The sequence below is a fragment of the Lynx rufus genome, unplaced genomic scaffold, assembly GCF_022079265.1.
Source record: "Lynx rufus isolate CCGP_SWC_20201006 ecotype Redwood Valley unplaced genomic scaffold, mLynRuf1.p SCAF_11, whole genome shotgun sequence".
In the NCBI taxonomy this organism is placed as follows: Eukaryota; Metazoa; Chordata; class Mammalia; order Carnivora; family Felidae; genus Lynx; species Lynx rufus.
Window position 1 is genome coordinate 32,444,535 of NW_025814825.1, and position 16,308 is coordinate 32,460,842.

At 42.2% G+C, this 16,308-nt stretch overlaps 1 long non-coding RNA gene across 2 annotated transcripts in view; it reads right to left on the bottom strand.

Moving 5' to 3' along the window:
- Positions 1–245: 245 nt before the first annotated feature.
- The window catches only part of LOC124506690 (uncharacterized), a 28,044-nt gene continuing 11,981 nt past the window's right edge, over positions 246–16,308 (bottom strand). For both annotated transcript variants that reach the window (XR_006960866.1, XR_006960865.1), the window contains one exon: positions 246–719. This is a non-coding gene — a long non-coding RNA (uncharacterized LOC124506690). The remainder of the gene's footprint in view (positions 720–16,308) is intronic.

Below are 16,308 nucleotides of genomic sequence, written 5' to 3' on the forward strand. Positions count from 1 at the left end.
CTGCAGACGTATACGACTTCTGGAATTGAACCAACACAGCTAAAGCCAACACACACACAAGACATGCTATACCAGCAGGTTTTTCCCTTTTACAGGAAAGAGAAGTACAACCTTTTAAAGAAGTTTATATTCTCTGTGATTGCTTTGGCTTCAGTAAATAAGATCGAGAAGAAAATGAAGGTGTTTCATAGTCGCCAAAAATTCAACAATAGACAAAATGTGGAACTGATTTATTTTATGACACCATAAATTCAACATCCTATTGTTCTACAAGTGCCTTTCATTTATTCATGAGTGTTGTTATTCAACATGATCACATGCCTGCTATGTCCCAGGCTCTCTGCTGGTTACTGGCGATGCAGTGTTTCCAGCATCATGGCAGTGATACACAGGAGGAATTGCTTGTGTTTATAAAATACCTGTGAGGCAGAGAGATAACATTTTTTTTTGTGCATAAATACATAAACATTGCCTGAATGGCTATACCGTCACCTTCCAGATAGGTGTGTCGGCCAAGCTGGGTCAACAACATTTGTGTATGCTTAGTAACATCCCTCTTTGGAGTATGTCTACCTCCCAACACACCCACCATGCTCCCGGATCCATCTTCTTTCTTTCCTGGTCGCTTTGAGTTTTTCCTCAAAGTAGCACAGATCATCCCTTATTTGTTTGTATCTGTTTCTTGTTCATCATTATATCCCCTGTTCTTGGCACAATGCCTAGGAAAGGAAAGGAGATGAATAGTTATTTGTTGAGTGAATGAACGAATGGTAATTCACAGTTGTATGAAATCCAAAACCTGCCCTGGGTCAGGGGATGAGGAAAATATACCTTACTCCCTGACCAAACAGTCATCCCCAACCATAGGCTATCTACATTACTATCTTTGAAAAAGATACATCTTTGAGAGTAGAAAACCCATAAATGGACCCAAAACTATACAGTCAACTAATTTTTGACAAAGCAGGAAAGCATATCCAATGGAAAAAAAAGTCTCTTCAACAAATGGTGCTGGGAAAACTGGACAGCAACATGCAAAAGAATGAAACTGGACCACTTTCTTACACCATACACAAAAACAAATTCAGAATGGATTAAAGACCTACATGTGAGACAGGAAACCATCAAAATCCTAGAGGAGAACACAGGCAGCAACCTCTTTAACACCAGCCATAGCAACTTCTTACTAGACATGTCTCTGGAGGCAAGGGAAAGAAAAGCAAAAATAAACTATTGGAACTTCATCAAGATAAAAAGCTTCTGCACAGTGAAGGAAACAACTAAAAGGAAGCCTTAGGAATGACAGAAGATATTTGCAAATGACATATGTGATAAAGGTTAGTATCCAAAATCTATAAAGACCTTATCAAACTTGACACCCAAGAAATAAATAATCCAGTTAAAAAATGGGCAAAAGACATGAATAGACACTTTTCCAAAGAAGACATCCAGATGGCCAACAGACATATGAAAAGATGCTCAACATCATTCATTATCAGGGAAATACAAATCAAAACCACAATGAGATACCACCTCACACCAGTCAGAATAGCTAAAATTACCAATCCAGGAAACAATAGATTTTGGCAAGGATGAAGAGAAAGGGGAACCCTCTTACACTATTGGTGGGAATGCAAACTGGTGGAGCTACTCTGGAAAACAATATGAAGTTTTCTCAAAAAGTTAAAAATAGAACTACCCTCTAACCCAGCAATTGCACTACTAGGTATTTTCCCGAAGGATACAAAAATACTGTATCAAAGGGGCACATGCACCCCAAGGTTTATAGCAGCATTATCAACAATGACAAATTATGTTAAGAGCCCAAATGTCCATTGACTGCTGAATGGATAAAGAAGATGTGGTATATATACACAATGGAATATTACTCAGCCATAAAAAAGAGTGAAATCTTGCCATTTGCAGTGATGTGGATGGAGCAAGACTAAGTGAAGTAGGTCAGAGAAAGACAAATACCATATGATTTCACTCATATGTGGTATTTAATAAACAAAACAGTTGAACATAGGGGAAGGAAAAAGAGAGAGAGAGAGAGGCAAACCATAAGAGAGACTCTTAACTATAGAGAACAAATGGAGGTTTGCTGGGGGCGAGGAACGTGGGGGTGATGGGCTAAATGGGTGATATGTATTAAGGAAGGCATTTGTTGTGATGTGCACTTGGTGCTATGAATCACTAAATCCGACTCCCGAAACTAATATTACACTATATGTCAACTAACTAGAATTTAAATAAAAACTTGAAATACTAAAAAAAAAAAAGATACATCCATGAAGTACAAGAACAATGGGGACCCCTCTCTTCACCTGAGAGAATTAAGCTGTAATGGCCTGAAGCATCTAATATGTCAGAAATTAACTTCTCTCTTATGCATCTAGAATGTTCTGTGTCATCTTTAGGAAAACTGTGAAAATAGTCACCCCAATCATTTTCTGTGGTCAGTTGGGAAAGGCTGAGTGGAGGTATCCCCATGCCTGAGCGGCAAGCCTTCTATGCTGTGTAATTGCAATTACGCTGAGTCACTATAGATAATTACTCTTCATTATTGGCTAATTTCTTCTATTTCCTGGTATTCTGTTTAACCCTGCCCAGCTTAATTCTATATTGGTGGCAGGAACCTATACTTTAAGCCTGCTGTTTTAACTCCTCACTATTAGGGAACACTTCCTTTCTCAAGTCCTCTTTGTCCGTTTCAGTACTGCATACTATGGGGAGCTAGGCATGGGGGGTTCCATGCTTCTGGTCCGGGTCATCATGCAGTTTCTGATATTTCTCAGTAGGCCACAGAACACAGTCAGTGCCAAGAATTTCAGGAGATTGGGGCAGGGAGCCTAGAACCCCACGGTGAAGTCTGTTGCAGAGCATACAGCACTAGGAGCTAATCCAGGGACAGCCAGAACACCAGGTGGAGGAGGGAGCGAGCAGGACTGAGCGTTCCCGTGCAGTGGAGGCCTGCTGGCCGGCTGACTCACCATCATTCTCCTGAGAAAAACAGGACTCCCTCTCCCTCTGCTTTGCTGCTCTTGGGAGGAGCCCAAACCCCAAGACAGCTGGGACAAGAAGGTGAAAACAAGGCTTTTTGATCACTTTATATGAAGCCTTGATATAAGGAGATGAGAGCCTATTTCTTCTATTTCCCTCAAACAAAATATGGCTCAGCAGTTTGCTTAATCAGAATACATCCTGGCTATTTTCTCGGCTATTTTACCACTTTAAGTCCGCCAACCACTCTTTTAAGACAGATGTGACAGGAACAGTACAACCTGTATGTCTCTTCAGGAACAATAAGTACAGAATTATTATAGATACAGGAGATGCACGCTTTTCATATATCCTTATTTTGCTGCTGAATTTCTAAAGTTCAGATCCTTATCTAAAATTTCCAGTAGTATATATAACAACCTAGGGGCACCTGGGTCGCTCTGTTGGTTAAGCGTCTGCCTCTTGATTTCAGCTCAGGTCACTATCAATCTCATGGTCATGAGATCGAGCCCACCAGGGGCCCCATGCACAGAACCTGTTTGGGGTTCTCTCTCTCTGCCCCTCCCTGACTCATGTGCGCTCTCTCTCTCTCTCTCAAAATAAAGAAATAAACATTTAAAAAATAAAATAAAATAAAGCAAAATTGTTCTCTAATACCACTTGGGGGCTAAGTGATACTGGTAAATAAAATAAGTCATTCAATTAGGTTTTCCTTTGTGTCTGAAAGATGTTTGCTATCACTTAATAGGTTTAGAAATAAAAGATCAGCCCTACACAGACTGCTCCCCTCCTCAAAGATCTAAGTCAGCTGTGGGTGTGTTGACCAGACCAAGAAGGTCCCCATTTGGGGTAAGTCACTGAGGAAAATGAGATGAAGCATACTCCCATGCTTCTTGATGGTTTTTTCTCTTCAGAGAAACTGTTGGAATAATAGTCTATGTGGTCATCCAAACACTGTACTTATGAAACATGAATATATAACAACAATAAAAGCAAATACAGTTGATCTTTGAACAGCATGGGTTTGAACTGCGCAGACCCACTTAAGTGTGGGTTTTTTGACTAAAAATGGATTTCTCTTCCAAATAGTTTCCTTAATAACGATTTCTTTTCTTTAGATTACTTTATTGTAATAATATAGTATATAATACCTTCAACCTACAAAATATGTGTTCGTTGACTGTTGATATTATCGGTAAGGCTTCCTGTCACAGTAGGCTATTAGTAGTTACGTTTTGGGGGAGTTAAGGTTATACATGAATTTCTGGCTGCATGGGCTCTGAACGCTCATGTTGTTCAAGGGTCAGTCTACCAGACTACTTACTGTGAGCAAGCAGGTACCATAAACCTTTTACATATATCATATCATGGAGTTCTGATAAAAACCCCATGGAAGGGATGCCCCTATTCATCTCATTTCACATATTAGGAAACTAAGGCACTGAGAGATAAGTAAGCTTCAGTCACACAATAAGTACGTTGGAAAGATATTGAAATAAAAAGAGTTGGGAGAGAATACTACCTCTGGTTACCAAATTTTGTTTCCATCACCACTTAATTAAAATTTGGCTCAGGAAAGTGTTCATATTCTCAACAAAAGAAGAAAACCAAAAACCTCCTTGCCTTAGGCCAGGCCTGCCCTCCTAGCTATTAGCAGCTTGCATGTTACAATAGACGGTGCATCCTCCTGCTGACAAAGTTAAACTGAGGTTCGTTCTCACTAAATATTCATGCTGTGGGTAAAGAGAACTGCTATCTGTGTATGTGGACTGTGTTATCAGGGGCAATTTCATATTCTTTCTCTTTCTGCATCAGAAACAGAATAATGGAGACTTCTAAAATCCCCGAGTCCCCAAAATGGTCATTCTAGCCATTATCATCTCCCTGCCCAAAAACTTAGTAAGAGACCAGGTCTCTGGTTTATTCAAACAACCAGAGAGTTCCTTGGTATAGCATTTATGCTCTGGCTACCCTGTGCTTAGAAAGGATGCTTCCTTACTGGGACCTCGTCCCTATACATTTAAAAAGGACAACTTATTCTTACTTTTTTAATGTTTATTTTATTTTTCAGAGACAGAGAGAGAGAACAAGCAGGGGAGGGGCAAAGAGAGAGGGAGACAGAGGATCTGAAGCAGGCTCTGCACTGACTGCAGAGAACCTGATGCAGGGTTCAAACTCGTGAGCCCTGAGATCATGACCTGAGTCAAAGTCAGTCGCTTAACTGACTGAGCCACCCAGGCACCCCTAAGAAGGGCAATTTAGAAAGAGCAGTAGTTTTATTTTTATTTAAAAAAAATTTTTTAATGTTCTTTTTGAGAGAAAGAGACAGAGCGTGAGGGATAGGGACAGAGAGAGAGGGAGACACAGAATCAGAAGCAGGCTCCAGGTTCAAACTCATGAACCTTGAGATCATGACCTGAGCTGCAGTTGAATGCTCAACTGACTGAGCCACCCAGGCGCCCCTAGAAAAAGCAGTAGTTTTAAAATATAGTTACTGCTGCCCTCACTAGTACTTGTGCAACTATCTTGTACATTTTAAGTGAGCCTTTTTTAACCTAAACCAATTATACAGACCATGGTCTCCAAAATGATATTTGCCACATTTGGGACGCCTAAATGGCTCAATTGGTTAAGCAACTCACTGTCGAGAGTTTGAGCCCTGCATCCAGCTCTGTGCTGACAGCCCAGAGCCTGGAGCCTGCTTTGGATCCTGTGTCTCCCTCTCTTTCTGGCCCTCCCCTACTCACGCTCTCTCTCTCTCTCTCTTTCTCTCAAAAATAAAATAAACATAAAAAAATTTTTAATTCAAAATATTTGCCATATTTGAAATACTAGGCAAATTCAAGGTAACAAATGGCCTCAGGTTCCACTAGGTACAACAAGGAAATTTTATAGCTCCTTAGCTTGTGTTTTAGTTCCTGATGTTGCTTCCCAAATGATGAAGCTAATTTAATTAAGGATCTGTTAAAGTAACGACCCATTTAGTGCTGGAAATGGGAAACAACACACATCATTTCTCCCCCTCCCCCCATCCCTATCTGCCCTTGAACCTAGGGGATATGACCATCTCATAGACAATGCCCTGTGGGCTTAAGAAATAGAACAGGTCAGAGAACTCTCAGACTAATCTTAAGTACATGGTTTATTATAGGGATCCACAGGTATAAGTCTGAGCAGACACATTACAGAGAAAAGTCAGGATGATTAGAGGCTTCACAATGCAATAAAACCTATAATCAATGACAGCTAACTTTGAATACTCATCTTGTGCCAGGCTCCTTTCTAAATGCTGTGTATGTTTTTGTTCATTTAGTCTTCATAGGCAAATGATGGAATTGGTACTATTCTTGTCATCCACATTTTACATATGAGAACACTGATGCACAGAAAAGTTAAGTAACTTTCCAAGGTCACACAGCTAGCTGGAGGCAGAGTCAAACATTTGGATCCAAGCATTCCAGCCTCAGGATCTCTGAACTTAGCCACTATATTTCAACTTCTTGTCAGAACAGAAGTTTAACGTTGACTGTCCTCTTCTTTGTGACCTCAGAGATGTAAAGAAAGGAATGGTCAAATTACCTGAGGGTTCATCGAGAGGGTGAATTTCAGAAAACCCTGTGTTTGAGTTTTCATTTGTTTTTGAAGGGAGACATCATTTTTTGATACTGGAAAAAAAGACTCCTTATCATAATTATCATAATGTTTGCCTAGCAGAGAACCTTTAGACACATAGATGTGAGCTTCCAGGGCAGGAGTAAACAACGGCTAAGGCCCCTATTTGTACTTATAGCTATATGACAATTGAAGAAGCCAGTGAACACCAAAAGCACCAACATAGGTCACAGATGATAGAAGCAGAGCAGCATACCTGGAGGGTGATGGGTTTCTGAGTCCATTTTATGCCACTACATCCAATCAGTATGGATTTGTTGATAGAACCATTCACTTCCAACCTTTCAGTATTCCTGACATTTACTTAGACCCAAGGAGCAAAGAGGAAATTTCACTGTAGTCTACAAAGGCAATCAAGTCATTGGACCATCTCCATTGCAGAGTTTCAAACTAGCAAATGCCAGTTTTCTTTGGAGAGTTAGGATGATTCTGGAACTTTTAGAGCCTAGAATAGAAACCGGAATATAAGGAGAGACTGAACCTTATTTATCTTGCTCACTTACGTGTCACAGGTGCCCAGAAGCACGCCCAGCAGATAGCCGGCACTGAATGCACTGAGTGAAAGTTGGTCAGTGAATGAGTTGGGACAACAGACTTCTATGAGTCTGGTTCCGTTCCTGGTTTAAGGGAAATGGGTAGCACCCTTACACAGATTTATTCTAGAATTCCTTCTGTAGGATTCGCAACTTGAAAACATGACAGAGAAGGGAAGTCTTTGCTCAAATGTATATACCCCTAAGACTATTTCAGCAGTCCCAGGATTGTAGAGTATAATACTGACATTTGATCACTGGTTGAAATTAAAGACATCCACCCATCCAAAGTGTATGCCTTGAACTCACTTGCAAAGTCATGCAGTATAATGGTTAAGAATTTGATTCCTGAGGTCAGATGTAAAATCTAATCTGAGCTCCACCATTAATAAGCTGCATTCTGAATGTCTCTTAATCTCCGTTTCTTTGTGCTTAATTTTATTTATTTATTTTTGAAAGAAAGAGAGAGAAAGAACAAGTAGGAGGGTGACAGAGACAGAGGGAGAGAAAGGGAATCCCAAGCAGGTTCCACGCTCAGCATGGAGCCCCATGTGGGGCTCAATCCCACAACTGTGAGATCATGACCTGAGCTGAAATCAAGAGTTGGGACTCTTAACCTACTGAGCCACCCAGGTGCCCCTCTTTCCTTGCGTTTAAAATGCATTCCAGAGCTGTTGGAAGACTTATATGAGAGAACATATGGGAGAGGTTAGCAGAGTGCCTGACTATAAGGAAGTGCCTAATAAATGGTTAGAAAGGGTCCAGTGGAAACATGCTGAATACTCCTTCATTCTGAGGTTCATTCTCATGTAATATTTCTACCATTAAAAGCACATAGACTAGTTGATTACCAATTTTTCTCTTCAACAGTCTGTTTGTGTCCCCCGCAGGTCACTGAAACTCTCAGAAAAGAATTCTGATATCTTCTAGCAACGTGCCAAGGGAGCCCTGGCAAGACTAGGACACATCACCACAGCACTGGGAGGTTGGTTGTGTTATGCTCATAAGGAGAATATGTTTCACTAAATGAAAGAATGTATGTGGTTTCCAGAAATACTTAGCTTGTTTCTAAGCCAGGGGTCCTCATTTCTGTTATTCTCAGGCTGCGTTTCCAAACAACTCTAATGAAAAGAGCTCTTGACTTTTCCATACCATGAGGATTCTGATCTAATGTGTTACTCTAATATCAACACATTCAGGAGCCTCTTGGTCTCTCCATCCCACTCAGGAATTTTGTTTCCTGTACTGAGAGAATCTGACTTAGTCACAGAAAATGTCTGTGCTTATTTGGTGATTTGAGTCATAAAATATAAAAGACATGTGTTGCAGATAAAAACATTTAATTAGCTTAAAACAATTATTGCGCACACTAGCAATGTGATCCTAAGAGGTAGACTGTTGGATTTCAGGAGTAAAGGAAGGGAAATGAGGCAAATATTTTTAAATTCATACAATGTACCAGAAGCTAGGTGCACTTCACTACTGGCTTTCACTGAGCTTAACAGGTGCCAAGCTCTATGCTACACCTTTATGCCCATGCTCTCTCATATAATCATCACACCTATTCTTTGATGTTGGTTAAATAGATCCCTCTTTTCCAAGTGGGGAAACCACAGTAGGAAAGGGATAACTTGCCCAAGGTTCCTTATCTAAGAAGTGGTGAATTCAGAACTTAAACCCTAAAATCTGGGTCCGAAATCTAAGATTTCCCATGCTACAATTTCACGTGCCCTACTATTGACTTAAGCAGATGGTAAAATCTTGACCCTTGTAATTGGAAAGAGTAGGGGTAGAGGATACAAGTTTTACAACAGCAGATACTATCACATAGGAGGACAACCGCATGGCTTCTCTCTACCCCTGAGATGGAAGACGCAGCCCCAATTTCTGTCAAATGAGAAATAAGCTAGATCTTGACCTTACTTGAACCAGAGATCAACAGGTTCTAACAGAACTCTGAAATCCCAGAGTCCCCGCTTACAATGATTTTGTTGTGTTTGTATCATGGTCCAATTTCAGCTCAACGGGTCACATAAAGCAAGTTTTCCTCACTCACTCACCATCTTCTCCTAGCTCATGGCTTTTCCTCCAAAACCTTCTCTGGGTATTTTCATAAATAGGTTTCATAATCAGAAATATAAGGAGAATCACAGCAATGCCAATTCCACCCCCAGGACTGGTTCCTGAAGGCATGCTTTAGACCCTTCACTTGTTTTTCACAAGAGTAGAAATAACTGGGCTGTGCTAGGTCTATTTTTATGAAATTATTCTGAAGAACAGTCATTATGTTGGGAAGATTCTACCTTCTCCATCTCCATGGACTGTGGCTAAATGAGGACAGCGGTTTGTGAAAAAGCAGTCGTAAGCCTTTAGAACCACCGCATCACATACAGTAGTTGGTTTCTTACATGTTTCAGCGGGCATGGCCTGGAAGCCCAAACTAAAAAGAAAAATATCCATTGTTAGCTCTAATTTAATAACAATTCTTCTCTATAATTTCCGGGACTATGTGACGTGCTCAGGGAAAAAAAAAAATTCTTATAAACATAAATTTGCATCATAAAAGCAAATGTCATGATTATTAAAGATGGGATAGTCTGCCAGTTGCTGGAATTTTTTAAAGTTTATTTATTTATTTTGAGAGGGGGTGGAGAAGGTAGAGAGAGAGGGAAGGAGAGGGAGAGGGAGAGGGAGAGAGAGAGACAAAGAGACAGAGAGAATCCTCAGCAGGTTCCACGCTGTCAGCGCAGAGCCTGACACGGGGCTCAGACTCACAAACTGTGAGATCATGACCTGAGCCGAGATCAAGAGTCAGATGCTTAACCGACTGAGCCACTCAGGCTCTGCGGGATATTTGTTTATATGATGGGTCCCAGAGCACGGGGAGTGGGGGCTGCGGGGGGTGGGGGGTGGACTTGTGTGGTGCATGGTTTCCCCATTGAGATCTTCTGTCTAATCCTGCTCCTGCTGGTAGAATTCACTTCATTTACATAAATGTCATCTCCAAACTGTGTGGATGAGACCAAGTGGTTTGTAAGATTCTCCAGGAGCCTCAAACTCCAGAGGCTCCTTCTAATCCCTCTACCCTGTTCACACCCAGGCTTCTTCACCTTTTCCCCTTCCCACTGCAAACACCACCGGAAGCAGCAGTGATTGTGTCAACTGGTCTGGTCGTCTGACTCCAGGATGCTGATGGGGCCACTTACACCACAGGGCAGGGTCATCATGCAGGGGAATGCACACTCAGGAGCGGAATGCACTTGGAAGTGGCTTTCCTTTCCTGCTCTCAGGCTTGCAGCTGGAGGGGGAAGAGGACCCAGCGCTTGCTCTCTGCACTGCTCCGCCCCCTCTTCTCTGTCAACAGCCAAGCCGGAACCCACGCCTCCAGATGAAGCTTAGGCCATCTCAGGTACTGGGTTGGAAACAATCGCATTTTTTCCCATAGTCTCTCTCTCTTCTCTCTCTCCACTGTGTTCGATTCCCCTGCAGCTGGCAGGTGAAGGATTGGGTAACTAGCTGGGGGAAAATGAAACATTGCGCTCATACGGTCCAGTTGGCTTTACTAGAGTTCCGTGGACTGAGACCTCAAGCTCAAAACCAACTGCCAAACATGTGGTTTTGGCCATTTACTTTCCATGTGTTCCATTTGGGTGTGCCTTCCCAGAGAAGATTCTAGGGAGGACAGGACATGGGCTGGATAGGTGGGAGGCAGATGTTCTGAATTCCTTGGCTGTAACACTACTGTCACCAAGAATGGTGCAATTACCAATAAGATGATTTGGAGAAGACTCTTTGATTTGAGAAGCAGATATAAGCAATTTTATCAAAAGTTAGCCTACACCCTAATTAACAGAGTTTGCATAAAATGTAAGCTCTTTTTATTTTTATTTTTTTCATGTTTATTTTTTCAGAGAGAGAGAGAGAATGAGTGGGGGAAGGGCAGGGAGAGAGGGAGACACAGAATATGAAGCAGGCTTCAGGCTCTGAGCTGTCAGCACAGAGCCCAACACGGGACTCAAACTCACGAACCATGAGATCATGACCTGAGCTGAAGTTGGAGGCCTAACCGACTGAGCCACCCAGGTGTCCCTATAAGCTCTTACGTGACAAATATATGGCAACAATTCATTTGTCTGAATTAGTTCACGTATAGCCTAAGCCTCTCTCTTTCTCAAAGTATCTCTAGCTCTATCACTTTCTTTCCCCATCTCTCTCTCTCTCTCTCTGTCACCCACACATACACATACACACACACACACACACACGCACACACACACACGCGCGCGCGCGTGTGCATGCACACATGCATATATACTCTACCACATGACCATGCAGGTACATCACAGCATCACACTGAGAGGGACTGAGAGTGTACTCCTCCTGAACAAGCCATCTGAAGCAGGAAGCCTCCAGAACCAGAGCCCGAAGAAGAAATGATATAATTGGTCTCAGTTTTTCCTATCTGAAGCCCACATACATGCCCACACTGCAACACACAGCCTCTGGCTTACACACCTGACATTTCCCTACCCACTGGGAGCTCCGTACCTCAAATAAGTCACTGTAACTATGGAGAGTGACTTCTCAGGCATATATCCCAGACTGAAAAATATGTGCAGGCCAGAGGCAGCTACCCTCTCTGCCCAGGGAGCTCAGAGCGCCCCCCTCACCAGCAAAGTCAAACTGAACTGCCATCCAGCTTTTCCTGGAGGGCACTGACTTACCCATAATGAAACTTTCCAGGTCCTTAGCCTCCCATCCTGTCATGAGAATCCTGTCATTTCCACACCATTGACTGGAGCTTAAATGCTGCTTTGGGTATAGAAGAAAAGGAAGTAAAGCTGGAAGAATATTCAGCAGCCATCTCCTCAGGCAGTTATGAACACTCAGCTATAAGGATGCTGTCTGGCTTCCCAGAGAAGAAAGGGGAAAGAGGAAAGACAAAAACATTCAAGACTTGTCAAACTCCAGAGTTCCTTCAGTAAGAACTTTCTTTCTACAGTGACAACAAATGCAGGCTACACCAAAGACTTTTCATTTTTCCTAATATGCCCTGAGCAGTTCTCAAGCTGTTGCCATTGAGCGACTCAAATGTTTTCTAATGCACAAGCACATTTATAGTAATTAGACGTGGGGTAGTTCTTTCCGTTCCAGAACCTTCATGCTGGAGCCTAGTAGACGAAGTCTGGCAGAGCCTTCTCAGTTACAATGGCTACTCTCTTGTGCCATCTCTTTTTTCAAGAGGGAGGTAAGATGGGGGTACAGTGACAGGCTAGTACCAAACCCAGGGTGGGGGCCCTCTGAAGCCCAGAGAGGGAGAGTGGTGCCAGGGACCACCCTCTGCTCAGCACCACAGCAGGGCAGAGCTGCAGAAAGGGAAAGGGAAAGAGAAGAGGAAAGATGGACAGAAGGTTCCTTGGAGACTTTCCTGTTTCACCTCAGGGTTGCCCAAAGGTGATCTGCCACACCGGATTCCTTAGCAAGGCAAGAGGTAGAGAAGCTGTGTGTGAAGTGATCACATGTGCTCCTAACCCCATGTGGCTTCCTCAACCTTGAGGCAAACACAGATACCTACACCTCCTATATATAATTTGCTGTCCTAGCCAAGACTATTCCCAAAGATTAAATTTAACATATATCATAAAAATAGTACATATTCAGAGTAAAATCTTCAATTATGCAGAATGGTACACAGTGAAAAGTAAAATCCCTCTCCCTATTCCTCAGTGAACGTGGCCACAGGCAACCACACTCCATGGTTTACTTTATATCCTTCAAGAAATAATTTCTGCACATGTGGGGCACCCAGGTGGCTCAGTCTGTTATGCCAAATGGGGTCAAGACTGAGTCTTGATTTTGGCTCACATTTGGTGAATTTGAGCCCCATGTCGGGCTCTGCACTGACAGTGCAGCTTGGGATTCTCTCTCTCCCTCTCTCTCTGCCCCTCCCCTGCTTGCACACACTCTCTCTGTCAAAAAATAAATAAATAAATAAATAAATAAAAATAGAAAGAAAGAAAGAAAGAAAGAAAGAAAGAAAGAAAGAAAGAAAGAAAGAAAGAAAGAAAGAAAAGAAATGAATGGGGTGCCTAGGTGGCTCAGTCCAGTCGGTTAAGTCTGACTTCAGGTCAGGTCATGATCTCATAGTTAGTGAGTTCGGGCCTGCACCCGGCTCTGTGCTGACAGCTCAGAGCCTGAAGCCTGCTTCAGATTCTGTGTCTCCCTCCTTCTCTGCCCCTCCTCCACTCACACTCTGTCTCTTTCTCTCTCTCTCTCTCTCTCAAAAATAAACATTAAAAAAAGAAATGATTTATATCCATGTAATTAAATCTGTATATAATACTTTTTTTTAAATATTCAAATGGGAATCACACAAAGCATACTGTTCCATCGCTTGCTTTTTAAACTCAATATACGTGGACATTTTTCCGTGTCAGTATACTCGGATCTAATTCATTCTTCTTAAGAACTGAATATTGTTTGGGCAGACTATAATTTAATGAGCCCTCTCGTTCGTTGCCATTAGGTAACTTCCAGTCGTTTATTACAAGCCATGTTGAGGTTACATTATTTGTACCTATATCTTTGTGTACCTGTGGCAGCATACCTTTAGAAGTGGAATCTTTGGCTTAAAAAGGATGCACGTTGCAAATTTAGATACATGAAGTCATGTTGCTCTCAACAATAATTGAAAGCAAAATGTTGGCTTTTCCACGTCCTTGCCAGCATGCAGTATTTGCCAGTAGGTGAAAATTATATTTTTTTTACTTTTCATTTCTTTAATTATGAATAAAATTAAGAACACCCCCACTCACAAATCCTAAGTGTGCATTTATAACGCCCTGGTTGTACGCACACAGATACATACCCAGAAACACATTTCCTTCGTGAACTACCCATTTGTATCTTTTCCTCATTTTCTCTTGGATTGCTCATTACTCTTCTTGTAAGAATATACACATGTATTTATGAAATTACTCTATCTTTATCATATACATTCACAATTTTTCCTACTTCAGCCTTTGAACTGTTTGTACTTTTTTGCACTATTGTTACAACACTGAAGTTTTCACATCATTAAAAACATAACCCAATTTATTAACCTTGTGCTTTATAACTTCTGGGTTTTATGTCAGACCCCAAGAGGTTCCCCACTCCAAATTATTTTTTTAATTATGGGTATTTTCTTCCAGCACTATTATTACTCAATTCTTTAAAAAAATTTTTTTTAACGTTTATTTATTTTTGAGAGAGAGAGAGCAAGAGTGAGAGAGAGAGTGCAAGCAGGAAGGGGCAGAGAGAGAGGAAGACACAGAATCTGAAGCAGGCTCCAGGCTCTGAGCTGTCAGCACAGAGCCCGATGCAGGGCTCAAACCCATGGACCGTGAGATTATGACCTGAGCTAAAGTTGGATGCCCAACCGACAGAGCCATCCAGGCGCCCCATTACTCAATTCTTTAAGTGTGTTTTAATCATTTGCAATTTACACTGGTGTAGGACATAAAGTAAGGAACCAACTGTATACTGTTCTTAAATTTGCAGTTGTTCAAATGTAATTTATTACAAAATCTAATTTTGGCTTATTAATTCCAAATACTATCCTACATGTCAAATTCAAAACATATGCAGGTTATTTCTAGACTCAGTAATCTGTTTCACTGATTTGCTACTTGTACCTTGATTATAAGCTGATTTAATTACTCCAACTTTATTGTGCCTTTCAATATCTGGTAGGGCTAGTCTTTCTTCATAACTCTTCTTTCGTATGTTTTATTTTCAAGCTGGAAAAGTTGCAAGCAGACTGTCTCTTCAAAGGCGGTGGGTTGGGTTTGCTTTGCGGGGTGAGCGCTCTTCTCTTCCATGAAAAGCCACCTGAGTAGGTCCTAGGGTTATGCAGTACCCACCCATAGCCCTAAACATGCACCTAAACACCTAAAATGCAAACGCAGATGTACTCTGTTCCATCGCAAGCCAAAGGCTCTGTTTAGAAATGTCAAGTGGGCAGATTTTTAAAAAACAGATGTAGCTTTCTACAGTTTATATAGCCAGCAGAGAAATGTTTCTTCTCTGAGTGTGGAATTTTAATGTCCTATTCGTACACACGAGTGCATGTGGGACATGAATGCATGTGGCCAAGTAATGTGTCTCTCTCGGCTGCAGAGATGGGATGGAAGAGCCAGCATCCAAGAGAGGTCTGTCTGGAGTCCTGATGCTCTCCTCACCCTACAGCGCCACCAAGAATGTCAAAAAAAGAACAGGCTGGGACTGGTGCAGCCCATCCCGGGCCTCGGCTCTTTATCCCATAATTGGTGTCATGGACAATGAAACACCCTGAATTAGGAAAATGTATTATTGTTAAGCTTCAGAGTTCTGATTCATTCCAGAGCTTTCTGAGAAAACTGTAGAGGCTGCTTTTAGGCAACACGCTTGAGCAACGGAAACTTGAGCAATGTAAAAAGGCCCATGGCAACCACCAACCACTGAACTGAACACAAACGGTCTCGTTAAGTGGCCACCTGGAAACAACCATAGGCCCTAAGAGACCAGTTACAACCAGGTACAGTTCCTAAGATTACCAAAAAGGGAAAATTCTATCCCCGTCCTCCCTCCCTCTATCCTATAACTGTGGCCCCTCACCACTCCCTCATGGCAGACAGTCTCTCCTTTGCTGTCCTGCCTGTGGCTACCTGGTGGTGTACTCATTCAGTCAACTTCTGTCTCTTTTGTTCTGCCTTGGGTGAATTCTTTCACTGCCGGTACCTCCAGCTTCCACCCAATCGGGTCACCCCACCTTTGGGGGCCCCCATCTGATTGGGAAAGATAGCACAAAAACCTTATTCCTGTGGCCTCTTCCCTTCAATGAATGAATATTCCCAGTCATCCTTGAAAGGCGTGGGGAAACATGGATGCTTGGGGACCTTTAGCGTTTGGGGGCCTAGACTCCAGTTAAGAGAGATGTGCTAGAGGGCACTGCCCTGGGGGTGGTTAAGCAGCAGGCTGGGGGCTACACTGGAGGGGGAGTTGGGGAAAGAGGTACACCTTGTAGTTGACCTCATGAAGGGGCTTTGAAGGCCGCCGTAACTAACATTCTTTTTGTATC